Genomic DNA, 17,933 nt, shown 5'->3' on the forward strand with positions numbered 1-17,933 from the left:
TAAAGGGCATAATAGTTTTCTATGTGTATGGCTAACAGTTAACAGGAAAAACAGTACACACACTGCTGCGTACCTCTCGGCAGCTGCTCTGCGACTCACTTTTATAGATTTGGACGACGTGTTAGGCTAACTGCTAACGGTACTAGCGTTCTAACACTGCTTAGGGGGCAGACATCTTTGTTAGTTTACTGTAGTAAGTGTTTTGGCAAGATTGTATGACCTGTTTATGCGACTACTTCAATCTAATTGCCTGCATACATCGCCACTTGTTTGTGTGAGTGTTTTATGACGCCTCTCAAGCCATTGGTGTCTAGACGGTGGGTTAGCCAATTGTGGAATGTATTCATTCAATCACACAATACAGCAGTGGTCGTTGCAGACACTCCTGGCAGAGATCTGCACTGTACTGAGTGCACCTTTCTAGTTTAAATCAAAAATACATTATTTCTGAGGTAAGCAGTGGTGATCTATGTTTTTTTCAAGCAATATAAATTTATGAAGGAACCGGTAATGCAAGTTCGTTTCCATCGGCCCAAATCTGATGAACTATACTCTAATTAATGGTCATTTTTAAAACAGAAGTCAGACCCTCCAACCATTTCTATTTCACTGAATCCTTCTGGTTCAGGACTGTGCCACTTTAGTTTGAGAACAGAAAAGACCGAGACCTAGACCACAATAATTTGGACTAGACAATAAATGCTAACCCACACCACATGCTCAGTAATAGACCCACTTAAGATTTACTGACATGAAATAGTGCTTTTGAAATTAGCAATCTGTAACATCCGACACCCCATTGACTTTACACTCTCAGTCTTGTGGAGGTGATCAAGCTTCTTCTGGCTTCTCTCCAGCAATGTATTCCCCTCCTGCTGGAACAACACGTCTCTCCTAAGCCACATAAATCAATAAAAGAACCACAGGAAAACAGTGAGCAAGGAGTCAACAGCGCGTTATTTCCCCCGGATTTAATGATCAGTGAGTGACAACGTGGAAGACGTCCAAGCTTATAATGATATTGCAGTTAAAGAGTCAACGGCACTTCAAAAATCTGCAAAGTTGTCTGGATTAAGAGCAAACTTTCACAGTTTGAAGGGTTAAAATATATGTGTATTTTACAGTATATTGAAATAAGATTAATATCTTCCACTGACATTGTGCTATGTTACTTCATAATACAATATTCATATCTATCATTGAATATAAGTGCAATATTGTTTTGTAGCCTTTCGGGTAAGCGGTGACATAACTGTAAGACAGCAGAGTCGAGCGATGGCTTCCATTATGCGGTTATTTATTTTGTCCTTTTGGTCTCCAGGAAGCATTAAAACATGGCTAATTATGTTTGTCTTATTACATTTTGTCTTGCCTTCTAACCATTATCTCATATTTATCCAGGGATATTTAATTACATTAAACCTAAGCTAAGGAAACCGGGATGTAAGAGAACACTGCCTTTGATACGTGCAGACCCTTTGTGTTTCCATTGTACCAAATCAGTGTCACTCTGATTGATCAGTGTTCACAATATCCTCAGGCTGTCTCATTTCCTGCTGCTTGACTTATATAATGAAGTCTGGATGGAGGTCTGCGTTTTTCCTTTTTGGATGGTGGCATCTGTTGTGAAACACTTAACAAAGCCCAGACAGCTTGTGCAGAGCGACGTGCCCTTTGGCTGCACCACGGATTCAATTTATAGCCTTGTAGTTTCCACTTAAACACCATTGTGGGTTTAGGGTTCTGGTTTTTTGGGAGGGGACAAGAAGTGCAGCATTAAGTGCGGTCAAGTGTGCAGGCTGGGCTTGATGGTACTTTTGGTATCTTTGTGACCCCGTGGCCCTTTTGGTAATGGGGTGGGATTAGAAGGGACCAGTATCACACAGTAGCAGTGGGTGTGCTGGAGGCTTACATCAATCATAGCCAATCACACTTCATCTTGTGCCTTTAAAAGCACTGCTCTTGCTCTACTATAACATACTGACATTTTGGTAATGCAGCATCAGCAGAGTCCTGGCAAACTTCTCGAAAGAGCAAACTCGTATTTTTGTGCAGGAAGTGAAAAGTAATCATACAACAGCTCAAATATGAATATGTGTTTGAAAAAAAATACCACATGTCCAATCTGTTTTTACTAAGACAAGTCACAAATGTAGGTAATATGCATAATGATGAACAATTTCGTTTGACACATCAGAAAATAATTTCAAAAAGGCAATTATGGTGCATCTCGAGGATTTGACCAACCCAACAGTTGCACTGCAGACACTGACAATCTGTGTCAAATACAGAAGCACCAAAGTTTGTTTGGTTGTTTAACAACATCCTGATGCTGGCTGCACATGATTTAATAAAGGCAAGGCAGTGGAACGAAGTGGCTTTAGGGAGTCAATCAGCTGTTGTAGACAGATGCCAGTCAGAATTACAAAACAATATTTAGAGGCTTTTTTTTAAAGGATACTGTTATTTTACACTTTTTGTGTGTCTTGGTTTGCCAATTAGGTCTATTTCATGCCCTTTTAAAATTCAGCCTCTGGTGACACGTTGTACTGCAGTAGGTTTCATGAAACATTAAAATCATTGCCGATGTGGATTATTAGTAGCCATCAGCAGCTGTCGTTAATTTGTACCTCCAAGAATAAGACTTGAATTTCTTTTTTATTCTTGTCAGTGAACACACCTGCCTGTGGCACGATTCGAGAAACATGTGCATTAACTTTTCTAGCTATTTTGCTGTCTTTTATTCTGAGACAAGAACATCTGTGGACCAACTGCAACTTTCCATCAGACAAATCCTCAATTAATATTGTGAACCTACAACAAGACAGTTTATTCTCGTAGGACAGTTTGTTTTGTTTATTTTTGTTTTTTGGATTCAACTTTTTGCTTATAGTTGAATAATGTATTTCCTTTCATGCAGATTGTTCATGCCATGTCAGAAGAATTTACCATTTGTTGCTTTTAGGGGTGCGTTCAAGTGCAACCTTTTTGTTGGTCGTTGTTGGTGCTTGTTATTTGAGGTCAGTCTTGTGTGTCAGGGCCTTGAGAAGTACAATATATCACTGTTACAGAATATCCACTGGCAACAGCCCTATAAATGTTCCAGAACATTTCCAGTGACAGATTTATTAATTGTTGCACACAATTCGACGTGTTATGGATTTAAAAAGTGACCATTTGCACAAATCCCTGGCCATTACTCCCGAAGCTCCCCAATCTGAGCTGTAAAGGGAACATGCACAGAGTGGTTCAGAGCACTGAGAGAAGAAGCCTGAACTGTGTTGGGCTCCCAGAGTGGATTAGCAGAGTTTATCAGCTCCAGCACACTGTGGCACTCATTGCTTCTGCACGGCTGTGGATAAGTGGCTGAAGAGAGCACGGAGTCCTTGGCCTTGGTCAATAACAGCCCTCAGGGTACACAAGGTGCTGGTCAATTAGTTAACGCTGAAACAGTTCCTTGGTCAATATATTCACGGTCACGGTCTAATCTACTATGTATTTTGTAAACACTCCAGTGGAATGCTGTATGAATTCACATTTTGCCATCATTTGAAAAACTGAAGACAGTATAGTAGACAGTGTTGTTACAAATATTGATAAATTCTATTAAAGTATATTGAACAAGGTTTAACATGAATTTCCTGAATATCAACAGACATGTTTTGAAGATTTTTTTATTAAAGGTATGATTATTGAGCTTTAATCATCAAAACATGCCACACAAAACAAGTCCTCCATGTCTCCGAACAGCAAATCACTTTGAGGTTTTAAAGGACATTTAGTTCAATAATCCATTTCCCTTCCCAAAAAAATATACTCAGATATGAAGGACAGGATTTTTCAACCTGTTATAGAATTCAAACATCGACCTCTAAAACATTTTTCCTACCGACTTAATGGAAGCTGCTGCATTTCATGTAACATTCAGTGCAGAAGTCAAGGATTTTGCCGTCGGTTATGCAACACTGTTTACATTGAGAATGAAAAACAGCTCCCATATGGTGCCTTTCCTTTCTGAGTAAACTGGTGCATCCTGGCCATGCTACATGCATGTCTAAACATGGCTGAGGGCTTTTAACTCTGTGATGTTTGACAAGACCATCTGGCTGCAATATGAGGGTAACATGTGTGGCTCAAAGGTGCTGGTCTCAAGGTAGAGTAAGAAATATGCAAATAATACAAATAAAACAAAAAGGTTGTGGATGCTGTGAATTATAATTGCTTTTCAATGAAACATGTTATGAGAAGGCTTATAAAAAGAAGTTTAGTAAACCTAGCATGAACTATTACACTCAAATGTAAATCATACTGTTGATTTAGATAACTAAAGAGGCTCTCACAGGTAACCGTACTGCCGTGACCGGATAAGCTCTTTAACCTCTTGGTTAGTATCCAGCAGTCTCCTGTCATTAAAGTCATGATCCCTCTGTGTGTGCACGAGTGTAGACATACCTCAAAGTCATGTTTGTGAAACCTTTCCCCCTATAATGTCTACGGGGATTAGGCACCGCCTCTTCAACAGAGCCCCAGCTGCAAAGCATCATGGGTTACACTCCGACATAAGCAACAGTGACAACGACTCAGACAGACATTTCTCCGTTATCGGCTGAAATGGACGGCAAAGCTCTGCAACACTTGTCTTTAGGTTTCGTTAAAGGCTTTCATTTTAAGAGATACTGTTATTCTACACCACTGTTGTTTGTACTTTTATTTGCTATCTAATAAGAAGCATTTTCTAAAAGGCTTTGTGTTTTTTTGCATGTTTGTAATCCATAAGGGTTGAAAAAATATCCATAAAAAAATCCAAATACCAACATATAAAACCAAAAACCTACCGAACAAACAAATAATGGAATAGTCTAATATCCAGGTCAATCCCTACTAGATAGATGGAGCTCTAGAAAGATAGATTAATAGATCTCTAGATAGATTGATCGATAGATTACAGTTGAGTGCCTGAGACTTGCTGTCAGTCATCCGAGTTTGCCCGACATGGGTTAAACAGCGCTGGTGATACAGGATGACAAAGACTCTGTCCATATGAATTCATGAATACTCCTTTTGGTTTTCTTGTAAAACAACAAAAAATTTAAAAAAGTACTAAAAGGCAACAATGCAACATTTTTTTTTTACCAAACTACAGATGTGAAAGTGACCTAAATGCAACTTGAGATGAGGATAAAAGGATTATGTTTAATATCATATCCTAATTCATAGCTGCATTAAAGGGCGATGTATATGGTTAATAAAGCATCATAAAAGGTGAACCCAAAAAGATAAATATGCCTTTCAACACTGCGATGACACATACAGTACCAGTCAAAAGTTTGGACACAACTTCTCATTCAACTACTTTGAAGAATCTAAAATATAAAACATATTCTGGTTTGTTGAGCATTTGTTTGTTTACCACATAATTCCATATGTGTTCCTTCATAGTTTGGATGTCTTCAATATTAATCTACAATGTAGAAAAAAATAAAAATAAAAATAAAGAAAAACCATTGAATGAGAAGGTGTGTCCAAACTTTTGACTGGTTCTGTATATTGGATATCCATGACTTAAATGTTGTGTTAATCCTCTTCTTAGAAAAGTTAAACATGCCACAGACCTGTCAATGTTGTTGTGTCTTGGTTGCCGATGAGAGGTCAATAAAAATCCTCGATCTCTTTCATGCCCTTTAAAAATGTAGCCTCCGGACATACATGGGACTGCAGTAGGTTTCATGAATCATTCAAATCATCGCTGATCTGGATTATTGGCAGCCATCAGCAGCTGTCATTAATTTGTACCTCCAAGATTAAGAATTCAATTTCTTTTTTTTTTTCTTGTCAGTGAACCCACCTGCCTGTGGCACGATTCCAGAAACATGTGTATTATCTTTTCTAGCTATTTTTATGTCTTTTATTCTGCATTGAAGAGACAAAAACATCTGTCCAGGGAGGTGGAGAGGGAAAGAAAAATATCCCATTTATACCTGGTGTTAAAGAACACTCTGTGGATATAACATTGTCAACAAAACAAACACAGCTTGGTCATTAGATGAGAAACTGTTCCATCTCTATTTTATTTGAGATGGTGAGCATTGTCTTTTACGGCTCTTCTGTAATCATGGTCATTTTATCCAATTGTGTCATGCAGCTGCTGTGAACTGGGACTCCTCCGTCGTGAATAAAGGGATGCAACAATAGGTGTTGGAAGCAGGCTTCATTGATGAAGCCAGTCAGAGTCACACTTCATCAATTTTACAAACAAAAGAGCAGCAACCATATCACCAGAGGAGGGTTGTTGTTGACAATTTTGCAAAAACTCAGAATATCGTTGTTTTTTTTAGGCTCAATACAAAAGTGTTTTAGAATTCTTGCTCATTGTAACTATATAGTTTCACAGAGGGACAGATCATGGCTATGGCAACTAAACTTTTGTAAGGTATGAACCTTGGTCAAGATTAAGAAAAGACACATTTAGTGCAGGTCTGTAATCAGGACACAAACTCTGGTATCCTGCATTAAAGTCAGACATGTTCCACCCTTACTTTTCACCTCGCTACATAAACTGCACGCTGCCTCCTACTTCGGATGTAAATCGTACACTACAGAATAGTCTTATGTGGGACATTTCACAAGAACACTGGGCGGAAATAAGACAGCCCTGTTGCTTTCTAAGGATATAATTCCCTTCATTTTGACCCTATTTTGCTTTCCTAGTTTTTGCACATTAATTACCTTTAGACAACATTTCACAAGTACAGTTTTCCCTGGAAAGCTCTATGTACTTCTAGGTAAGCAGGTAGCACTACATATCAATGTAGTCTAGTAGTGCTAACGCATCAAAAGTAGGCCTTTTTCCAAACCAGCTGTATTCAATTGTCCTGAAGCTTTAGTGTTTTGTGGTTTTGGTGGAATTAATCTTTGAACACATCAGCTATAATTCGAAGGACTATTCAGGGAAATGGCGAATTCCGGTGTAACCAGCGGATATCCGGCCCAACCAGGCATAAAATGTGTCTTTCATGTGGACAGGTGGGTTCTGAGATTGCATTTTGGCCAATTCACCCGGACTGTTTACCTTGCAACCAACGCTAGCTCAAAGGTGATTGGTCAATACAACCCCTACAACTATGACAAACGGACCACAAACTGAAACAAGAACACTCCAGATTCATAAATCCTGTCTTGTTTCCTATAGGTTCTGCTTTCACACACCGATATCTGTTTATAGAGATAATAGAAGAATTAACTTAAGTAGCTGTAAATTATATTTCAGATGGAAGGGCACAACATTACCCTTTAATACAAGGTGTAAATGTGATAAAAGCTCCTTGCTTCAACCCTAAAACACACATTACATGTGGTGTAACTACGATAAGATACCTTGACATATGGTTATTCATGATGGACAGATTGGTTCTTCATTTTGCTGCAGTAAAAAAGAAATGTTCCAAATTAAGTTTCACTAGTGAGCGTTAGATATGAGGTGAGAACTACACCCCCTTTCAGGAACTCAGTGTTTTTTTAAGAATGCATTTCATAAAAGCAAATACAATGAAACCATTTAAAATCGAGCTTCATCAACCCTGCCAACTCATCTCAGTGCATTAATATTATGTCATTATTGTAAATTGTCTTGGCTTGGTCATAATAACTGCTGGGAAAAAGAGCTCTGTGTTGTTTTTTCACATTTTAAAATACTTCAGACATATCTAATGGTACAATTCCTAGAATAACTAAGAAATGTATATCCAGCACGGTCATAAAACGACACTTCCCCCCCTATACTAAGAAACCCTCATGCTTCCTCTGTCCCCCACCAGAGCTCCCAGATGTGAAGTAGATTACTCCCCCTCCTCGCCCCTCCTTTCACTAGCCCCTCTCTTTCCACTGCAAAGAAAGAAATCATTCAGCTTCAGCCTTTTTACAAACACCCCCTCCCCTACCTTCCCCTCCCAGCAGCAGACAGGGGCACACAGACGACCACACTCTCCAGCCAAACCCTAATTGTGTGTGCGTGTGTGCGTGTGTGTGTGTGTGTGTGTGTGTGTGTGTGTGTGTGTGTGTGTGTGTGTGTGTGTGTGTGTGTGTGTGTGTGTCTGCAACTTTTTTTCCCTGACATGAAGAAGGAAACCAAGTGAGTATGTGTTCTCTGTGCCTGTGAAAGGTAGTCCTGAGCCTTTTGAATCTTTGAGTGGACTGAGAAAGTGGAAGTGACAGAATTTAGCTTTGAAAAACTGGAGTTTTGGTAAGTTTGGTTTTTTTTGGATTCATAAAGCTTTAGATATAGAGTTTGTTTGGAAGCCGGCGTTTTCTCACCTGGTGGTGACACCACTGGTAAAAAGAGCGAAACATAACTTCGACTTAAAAACAACCTACTGCTAATTTTATATGACAGTTATAAGTATCTTGTACAGATAAATAAGTTAGTGATTGGTTGTAGAATACTGTAACTGAGGTGAATGTTTAAGAAGTGACCCATTTTCTATGTCAGATGATATTTATGCTCTGTGCATGTTGACATATATGTGTAGAGGTGTGTGCATGTGCAAACATATCTTTACATATCTCTCGAATTATTATGCTGCCACGTCTGTCTCTAATTTACATGATCACCCATCATTTCAATGTATATCAACACTGCACCCTGTGAGACCTGCTATGTTGTTTTCCCTCATTTGGCAAAAGACCTAGTTGTCATAACAACAGTGAAGCAGTTGAGTGTTGTGACACCTGTGAAACACACCTGTTCAGGCTTTGACATGAGGGGCCACAGGGTTGAGCTGCCGCTACATCGCAAACACTCAGATTAGCTCTGACCCGCAGCTAAGGGATGAGGATCGAATTCAAGATGCACTGTGACAACTAGAAGGATGGAAAACCATATAAAAACTAGGCAGTTATGCCAGTCGACATAATACACCAATTCATCCTATTTATTTTCAAGCTGAAACAAATAGTCAATTAATCGATTCATTTTGTGAAAAAAAAAGATTTGGTAACTACTTCGATAATCAATGAATTGTTCAGTAATTTTTCCGGCAAATATGCCAAACATCCCCTTTTTCCACCTTCTGAATCGTGTAATTCTTTTTTTGCTTTTCTTATCGTAAAGTGAATAGATTTTGGTTCTCTATAGCTGGTCTTACAAAACAAAAATCAACTTTTTTCTGACATTTTTTAGACCAAACAATCGCGAAAGTTATCTTAGTAGTCCTGATTCATTTATTCATAACAAGGTTGGAAAATAAATCCTGATATCTTCAACAATTGTATATTTTAATAATTATTTACATTCAATTGAGTCATTGTGGAGCCTACACTACAGAAGCACCAGTGTGCATAGTAGCTAAGTTGTTCTGGGCATTCAATTAATATCAAAAGTGGGAAATATTCATTTGAATTATATTAGTAAATCAATTAATCAATAATCACTGCACTGCTGTCACAAGAACCACTGAACAAGGTGCTTTTCTTTGACAATAAAAACACAAGTGAAGTATACTAATGGTGTTCCAATCTTTTGGAGGTGAACTTCTTTCCCTCTGCAGACGAGCGGCTGCTATTTTAAGCCAAAAGAAGGGTCAGGCTATAAAAGCCACTTCTCAATGACAGTTCCTTCACAGCAGCCCCAAAAAAGGTCACTACAGGCCACAGAGAGTCTAACACAAACACTGTTTCAACTAAACCATGAGATGCCAGCGTGGAAATTGTGCAGATATTTTCCAAAGAACAAAGGCCACAGCTCCTGCCAATCTGTGACAGAGAGGAGCATGTGTGCTTCCAGTTAGGAGGACCTTTAGAGACGGAGTAATGTCACTAAATGTCCTTTGTCTTTTTTTACTGCTGCGATGGTAATTGAACACAGACATCATAAAGTTATATTTTAAGATGAATTGTATTTCCATTGGCTGCATTCTGTCATTGGGCTAACTGTGTTTTATACAGTTAGCCCAATGACATAAGAACTAAGAACTTTTGGACATGCTGCTCTCCTTTGAGAAGACAGATTCAGCATTCAAGTGTTTTTCTGCTCTCATCTTATGATAAATTTCACAGTAAACTCGCCTACAGGTGTGCTTTCTGAATCATGATGACCCAAAGTCAACACTTTAAATTGTTTTTGCAAAGATCTGCACGCTTAATATAAAAGTGTCGGGTTTAAGGACAGAGAATGACTAGTCACAGTGAAGCAGCAAATATATATTATAACACAAAGGTGTTTGTAAATGCTCACGGCATAAATAATATCTGAAATATTCAAACTGTCCAAATAACCAAAATCAATCATTCCTCATGACATGCGTCTCCTCGGGAAATAACTCTTTCAATCTGTTTTATTCCAGTTGATTACATCAGCCTGTCACTTACAAAGCACATGTCAATCAAAAAGAAAATGAGCAAATGTATCACTCAAACATTGTGATGCAATGCTCCTGGATTGTGTCTCAATTGGTTTTTGGATATTTTCCGTTTACTACTCTTCTTACAGCTGCTGTAACACATGTGAGGTCAAAGTAATCAGAAACAGAGGGAGGCAGAGAGAAAAGGCCAACGGTTTGGTGTTTTATGGGTTTGGGCCACACCCGAACTCTTCTTAAAATAAACAGACAATTTTACGGTGTCTGTTTGAGCAAACATGACTGGGGATTCAATCTGTGTTTCTCAACAAAACGTGGCAATAGGTGCAAGTCAACAACCAACTTAAATTTTCAGTCCAGCTATGTGAAGTTGAAATAGTCTCATGGCTGCTGTAAAAGTAAACCGCAACTGAAACCAAATATCCTCTAACAGCACAAAAAGCTCTGCAAAGCCTCAACCTCACAGGCCTGGTTGGTTGTTTTTTTAAATATATTTCCAGATTCACAAGAGAGAAAAATGAATGGCACTCTGCAAAATGATAAAATGACACTGTTGCTGTTTAACAATAACACATACTGAGTGGCAAACAGTTTGAGAAAATAAAATCTATTTGTGAAAGAAGTCACAACTGAGGTTAGAAATCTTGTGAAAGCAGCTCCCTCCCTCTACTCTCATGAGTTGTGAGGATTTACGAGGTGAATTGATGATATGAAAGATCCCCAGACAGCCACTAGTTACCAAAAGCAACACAAACACTGCCACAAAGGGGCTATGTCAGCTTTTAAAGGCCTAGCTTAACACATTTCAACTGCTAAGCCACGGCCAAACCACAGAGTATGAGCTCATCTACAGTATTTGAACATAACACAAGCAGCAGAACTTCACACTAACGCATTCATCTCTGGTGTTAGAAAACTGTGGAAAAAGCATCTGGTATTTTGTCTTGAAAAGCAAGTTTCTTAAATTGGATCTCCAGAAATTCAGGCACCACCATGTAACGTCTGAGCTACAGAGGATCTTCTTCATGGACAGGATGTTACCTGATAGGAATGATCTGATGGATCTTTCTAAGCTTTCATGTCAAAGTTTGAATTTTTCATCTTGTATTTTGGTGTCTCAATTTTACCGACCTAAGTTGAAAAACCTGTGTTCTCAACTTGAACTGAACCGTTACATTCACGATTTGTGGTTCCTAAATAAACAAAAAACTTAAAAAAGCACCTGACCTGAAAATGACCTTCTGGAAATTTCAAACAGGAGAATACAAAGCACATAATTTCAGGTAGAGATGGTTAAAAAAATATAATATATATCAAAGCTATACATTCAGTTGGATTCACAGTTAATTTACACTTTAAGTATTCAACATTAAGAAATACAATTTCCTGAATAAATATAAAAAAATCTAAATTATTATGGCGTGTACCTTCCATCTTTGGTAATAGAGTGGCACATGGGATTTTTAGGGGTTTAGGGATACTTACACATTTTGTTCAGCAAGATAATCTTCACAAATAAACACCACAGTTACGACTGAAGAAGTTAAAAGTTAACGTTAGGCTTTACACAAACTAAACGGTAGCTTCTGGTACTCTTATTTAGTCTTGTTAGCAACTGCCTTTTTTAAGACACGTACAATTTTCAGGAGTTGAGAGAGAGAGAGAGAGAGAGAGAGAGAGAGAGAGAGAGAGAGAGAGAGAGAGAGAGAGAGAGAGATCTCCTGACATATTCTATATTTTTCAGCCAAAACTTTAAAATATATTTAACCAAAGATTTTATTTCCTACATCTAACCTAAAACCCATCAACATCAAGAAAGGGAACTGAAAGGGCAAAAATGCTGCTAACTCATTTTCTGGTTTTGGGACAGACTCCCAAGTCCTCTGAATATCCTTTGATCAAACATTCTCACTACAGCAGCCTGCTTATTTGACCAAATATTATATATTGAATGTCATAACATTATATAAAGGTATGTGGTCAGAGACATAATAGAAAAGTTCAAGAAAAAGGAAATGTTAACCGATAAACTATACATTGGTATGAAATGATCACTGCTAAAATATGCAGTGTGACATTCAGAGTGTCACATTTTCTAGCCACGACAATATTAAAGATTAAATAGAAACATTTTCTATAATGCTGAAGGGTACAGTGTGACAGAAAGAATGTCGACTGGGAAATGCATACAATAAATGTCTTAAGGTCATGAAAGGTCAGAGTTAAGTCGCCTCAATGTGGTTCAGACTTTAAGGCCTCCAGAGAACTTTTGGCATTATAACTTTCCACTATGTCTGTTTGATTTAAACAAAGCAGTTTAAAACATGTAGATGTAGAAAGTACAAGGGGAAAACTTTAGATTAAACTTTTAGCTGTGCTAATGTACCGAATAAACAGCCTGTGGTTCTTTGGATTCAAAGTTCAGTTAAAACATGGAAGTGTTTATCCCTGATTACTGAGGGAGCAGAGTGGAGAAGCTTTGATTTAAAAAGGTGATAGTGGACAAATGAGGGTCCACACTTGATATTCACTCAGTGCTCCAAAGTTCAGCAGAGATATTGACTTTTTTAAAAGAGGTCTTTAAACATGAATTTAAATGTATTTATCTTGGCATCATAACATATTTGGTTATTACCACTGAAGACCTTGAGTGAAAGACTTCATTCACTACATGTATGAAAACTGTGACAGACTAGCATGGTTCTTGAATAGAAATCAAACTAAAAGTGTAACTTGTGCCCTAAAATGTGCATTTCATTAAAGCATAATTAGCATGCAGATTTCCAGTCTACATGCTAAATTAAGATAATCGGCTGCTGGTTGTAGCCTTGCAATTACCGTAAAGATGTGAAAGTGTCATCAATCTTTTCATCTCACTCTCAACATGCAGGCGAATAAGCACATTTCCTTAAATGTCAGACAACTCTTCTAAAGTGCTTTTTTTCCTATTGATCAAGTTCACTGAAGTTATTCACAGTCACTCACCTCCTCTTCTTTACAGGCTACAATGTGGTGTTGTTGGACGCCCTTCATCTTGGCCTGGGTATCCATGGCAACCCCAACATTCTGCCAAAGTGGAGATTGGGGTTCAGGCTTTGACATCTACTCTGATATAATGGCCACCAACGACACATCTGAGGCAGTTGGTGATGAGCCTGTGAAGATAGGAAACAATCAGGACTGGATCACATCAGCAGGTTTCTCACCATCACTGTCGCCTATGCTGCAGTATGAGCCTCAGCCGGACAGGTGCTCGGTCCACTTCAGCACCAGCGCTGCTTTGGCTCGAAGGCTGAAGGCCCAGAAAGAGCAGCTCGCCTATCTGCACGCCATCCAGCATGGAAACAAGGCAGTGGTGGAGAACTTGGTGCAGTTTGTTGGGGCAGAGCTGGGAGATCAGAGCTACGAGGATGTGATTAAGGAGAACGTCATTGGCATCGCGGAGGACAACAAGAGTTGCAATGAAGCGGTGGAGAAAGCTGAAGAGGACATGGAAAACCAGCTGGAAGGGGAAGTGTTGAGCGCTGGAATACAGAAGTGAGTGTAATGAATCTGTTTTTCAGGAAGTTTAGTAGAATGTGACTGTGCTGAGCTTCATAAAAGGTCTAGGCTGAAATGTAAAGGGAGCAGCTAACAAAAGATACGGAAGATGCGTACTGAAGACATAAAAAAATTCAATGCCGGTAACAGAAATTGGAGAAATTGTAAGCAAACATCTGGGTTCAAATGATTACTGAGACAGGTTATCTTTTGCCTTTTATTAAAGCATAGACGACTGTGTTGACGACTGCTGTTTCACCCGGTCTTCCATAATGCACGCAAAAGTATTAATACCATGTCGCAAGACTCCTGCATTGTGTCTCTGCTTTCAGTCTAGATTGGTATCAAGGTTTCTGTTTGCTTCATGAATACTAAAAAGCATTCATCATGACACATACAGATCTTATTATACAGGCTATTGTTCGCCTCTAATTGATTATTTTTTTAATGCGTTTGTAAAATGACCCTCTTTTTGTATCCGTCTTGCTTTGAATTATATATTTCTCTTCATGCAGCATTAAAAGCAACCATATGCATTACCGCTCTTATATTGTATTTAACGTCCTCAGCTTCTCTTTCACTTACTCTGCCTCTCTCCACATCTGCTCGTTCCGTCCTTCCTGTCACTCCACCCGCTGACCTGGATTGTCCATCTTTCTGGGAGCAGAATCAGAGAAGAGTCCTTGGCCTTTGAAGACATGCTCCGCGTTGCAGCCGACATCGCCAACAAGCTCGAGATCTCATCGCAGGCCCTGCACGCTTCATTCACCAAGCAGCTGAAAGACATTGCCAAAATTCATCGCTAAGGAAGTGTTGGAAACAAATTGGGTGCTGCTCTTTTGTCACCCTCCAATTTGGTGAGCATGTTTGGAGTCATGTGTGAGACCCAAAACAAAGCTCCTACAATCTAGTATTTTCAGTAAATGTATCTGTATATGCTTTAAAGCACCAAGATACAACAATGTGTCAAAGTCAGGCATTACATCACTTGTAGGAAGTTGCCATGAAAGTTAAAAGGTTGTATGATTGATACAGAATATTTTTTTTTTTATTGTTGGGTAAAAAAACATGTTTCCTTTTCACCGAAGTTCTAACCCCTATGTAATAGTTTCTGTTATTTTCCATCCAGGCACTATTGGTGGAATTAGGTGAGGTCAAATGTGGTAACAGTATGCGGTGCAGGCTTGAGCCAGGTTGAGTGTTTATGGATCAAACTAGATTGGCCATCAGAGACCAAACATAATGGCTTTGTTAGTTTTCTCCAGAAGAAGATAGGAATCGACCATCTGGTTCCAGGGTGAGGATGGAGGCCGGGATACGCTTTAGAAGGACTTTTGTGTTACAGTGGACGATTTGTTTTTTGCAACACAAAAAGACTGCAACTGGGCGTGCATTGTTAAAAAACGTAGTGTTATCTGTTGTTTTGAGAAAAGTATGCAATAACCTGTCGATGAAGGAACATATATTCTCAATTAGAATATTTATGTGATTATAAAGTAATAAGAAGGAAAAAACACCATAAAAAAACAGATTAAGCTCTTAAAACATTCCACCTCTGAATCTGCACAATGTTTAAAGGAATGCTTGGAGATTTTATTCAGAATATTAACCTTAAAACATATTTTTTGGGTCTCAGCTGGATTTACCTGCTCAAATGTGAGGACTGTGTTTTTGTTTGTGTATCCAGCTCCATTGTGATATTCTCACTTTAGCCTTAACCAGGATTCGAGAGAGAAAATGCTTTCATGTTTGAAAATCATAAAATGTGTAATGAATTTCTTCAATGTATGATGAAATGTGTTTTATTTATTGTTTTTGTTTTCTGCATGTGTTCCCAAGCTTTCTCATCTTCTACTCCTATCAATATCTAACGGGGACTAAATCGTCACAAGGCATATTCATTCACCTAGTCTGCCCTCTAGCTGTCTCCCACAGACATATCCCATGGATGTTTCAGTTGCATGTGGCACGTATTTACACATCCTTTCATATTTTAATTTTTTTTTACAAAACAAATAAACTATCAGTCTCTACTCTTTAGGAGAAAAACGGGATGCAATTTGAGTACCTGGTCGATAATTTCCAACACCTGCAAGTTACCACTTTTACGGGGAATCCTGTGTGTGTGTGTGTGTGTGTGTGTGTGTGTGTGTGTGTGTGTGTGTGTGTGTGTGTGTGTGTGTGTGTGTACGACAGGAGGAGGGACTGTTATAGGTACCAGATGAAAGACGCTCAGTACTCAGAGGTGTCCTGTTGTCTCACACTGGATGGATGCGGTTTTAGGGACCCAATCGACCAGAGTGGCCCCTAACAGCGCTTCTAATCACGGAAAGGAGCTAATTAAAACAATTCAAATGGATATGGAGGTCTTAGATTAGGGGCCACCAAGGACGCGTAAATTCTTGGCACCGTGCGTAAAAAGGTTGGCATCGTTTGGATGAGACACAGCAATAGAGCCGGACTTTTTTTTTTTTTTCGTGATTGAATGACTTGAAATCTGAGTTAAGCAGTGTTATGATCTGGTACAATACATCTGCAAACACGGCAGAGGTGAGATGTGGTGATATATATATATACAGTGCCGTGATCCGTGATTCAGCAGCGGATGGATCAGCGACCTAGTGCGTCGCTTCCTCTCAGCCTGTCCAGTCGGTAAACTTATTCTAAACGCAGCTCTTACTAACAGAACCGGTGAAGTTGTCCTGACATGCCTCCCAGCTGCGAAGATGACAGATTTTGGACACAAATCCCGGTTTCAAGGTAACGTTTTGACAGCGGACGGGAACACCTCCGTTGGACTTCTCGGTAGCAGAATACAAAATGGGACACAACCACCTGTTCTCTGCCAGGACGGCTGTTCTCCACCTGCTACTCTTATGTCAGTCAGGTAAGCACTTTTATTACGTATGTTTTACGGCTTTAACGTAACTTCCCTATTTTTTTTTTTTTTTGCATTATATTAAGTGATAAACGTCGAATAAATAAAGTTACTGCTAGATTCTTTCTGTTCCCATCTAAGAGTTTGGTATTCTTACCAATGCACATGTAGAAGTATTCAGAGAGACAGGTAGTGCTTCACAACAAACAAACAAAAAGTACAAATCCTCAGAACAGTGTGAGGAAAATAGTCCACACAATATACTACATAAGCTTACTTATAGTTATATTTTCAGTAGGTGTTAATGGTCAGATTTGTTTCTTCAAAATAGCAAAGGATAAGAGAAAATTGCATATTTCTAGTCAGAATTTGGTTCAACCCCCAGTGTTATTTAGTCAAGCTGACATTTTGATTCTCCTCACTGTAAATATACTTCATACATTGTGCAAAAAAAAAAAAAAAAAAAAATGACTGTAATGTAATGCACATTTTCCAAGAGAAGATATTTTTATGGATATATTTGTCATTCATTCATTATCATTTTGGGCATTGGGTGACACTGATCGACAATAATTTAGTCAAGAAAATAATCAACTGCACTGAAATGGTTCATTTTAGTTTGACTTTAAAGCCATCGACTTCACAGTAGAACTCAGGACAGCTCTATTTGATTTGGAGCTTCTACATCGACATTTAGGAATTCCCCTTTAACTCAAATGCAAATAAGCTTTAAATGGACAAACCAGTGCTAACTAACTGTCCTAAGATAACATGTGTCTTCTTGTTGCGTACGTGAGCGAGGGTTTAAAATGTACTGTTGCTTTCTTGAGGTGCTACAGTAATCAGATCTGCAGGTGCTTGATGTCGCACCAATCTCATTATTAGAGTTCAGCTTTCTGAATTGACTCCTGAAATTCTAGTCAACTCAGGGATATTTTTCTCCATGTTGGTTTTTTTTGGAGTGAACTTTTTACTCTTAAATATTTGACAGCCCAATTTCACGAGAGCGCCCCTGGCTTGATAAGCTGCTGACTCCGTCTTCTGAACTGGTCAGTGTTTTTCATACGCCTCGCCAAGGGGCTTGGCCACGGTACAACATGCACCGTGGCCCAGTGTGCTGGATGTTGGAGGTGTCATCTCATTTCAAGTCTCAGCTGGCAGGA

The sequence above is a fragment of the Anoplopoma fimbria genome, chromosome 18 (assembly GCF_027596085.1).
Source record: "Anoplopoma fimbria isolate UVic2021 breed Golden Eagle Sablefish chromosome 18, Afim_UVic_2022, whole genome shotgun sequence".
Lineage (NCBI taxonomy): Eukaryota > Metazoa > Chordata > Actinopteri > Perciformes > Anoplopomatidae > Anoplopoma > Anoplopoma fimbria.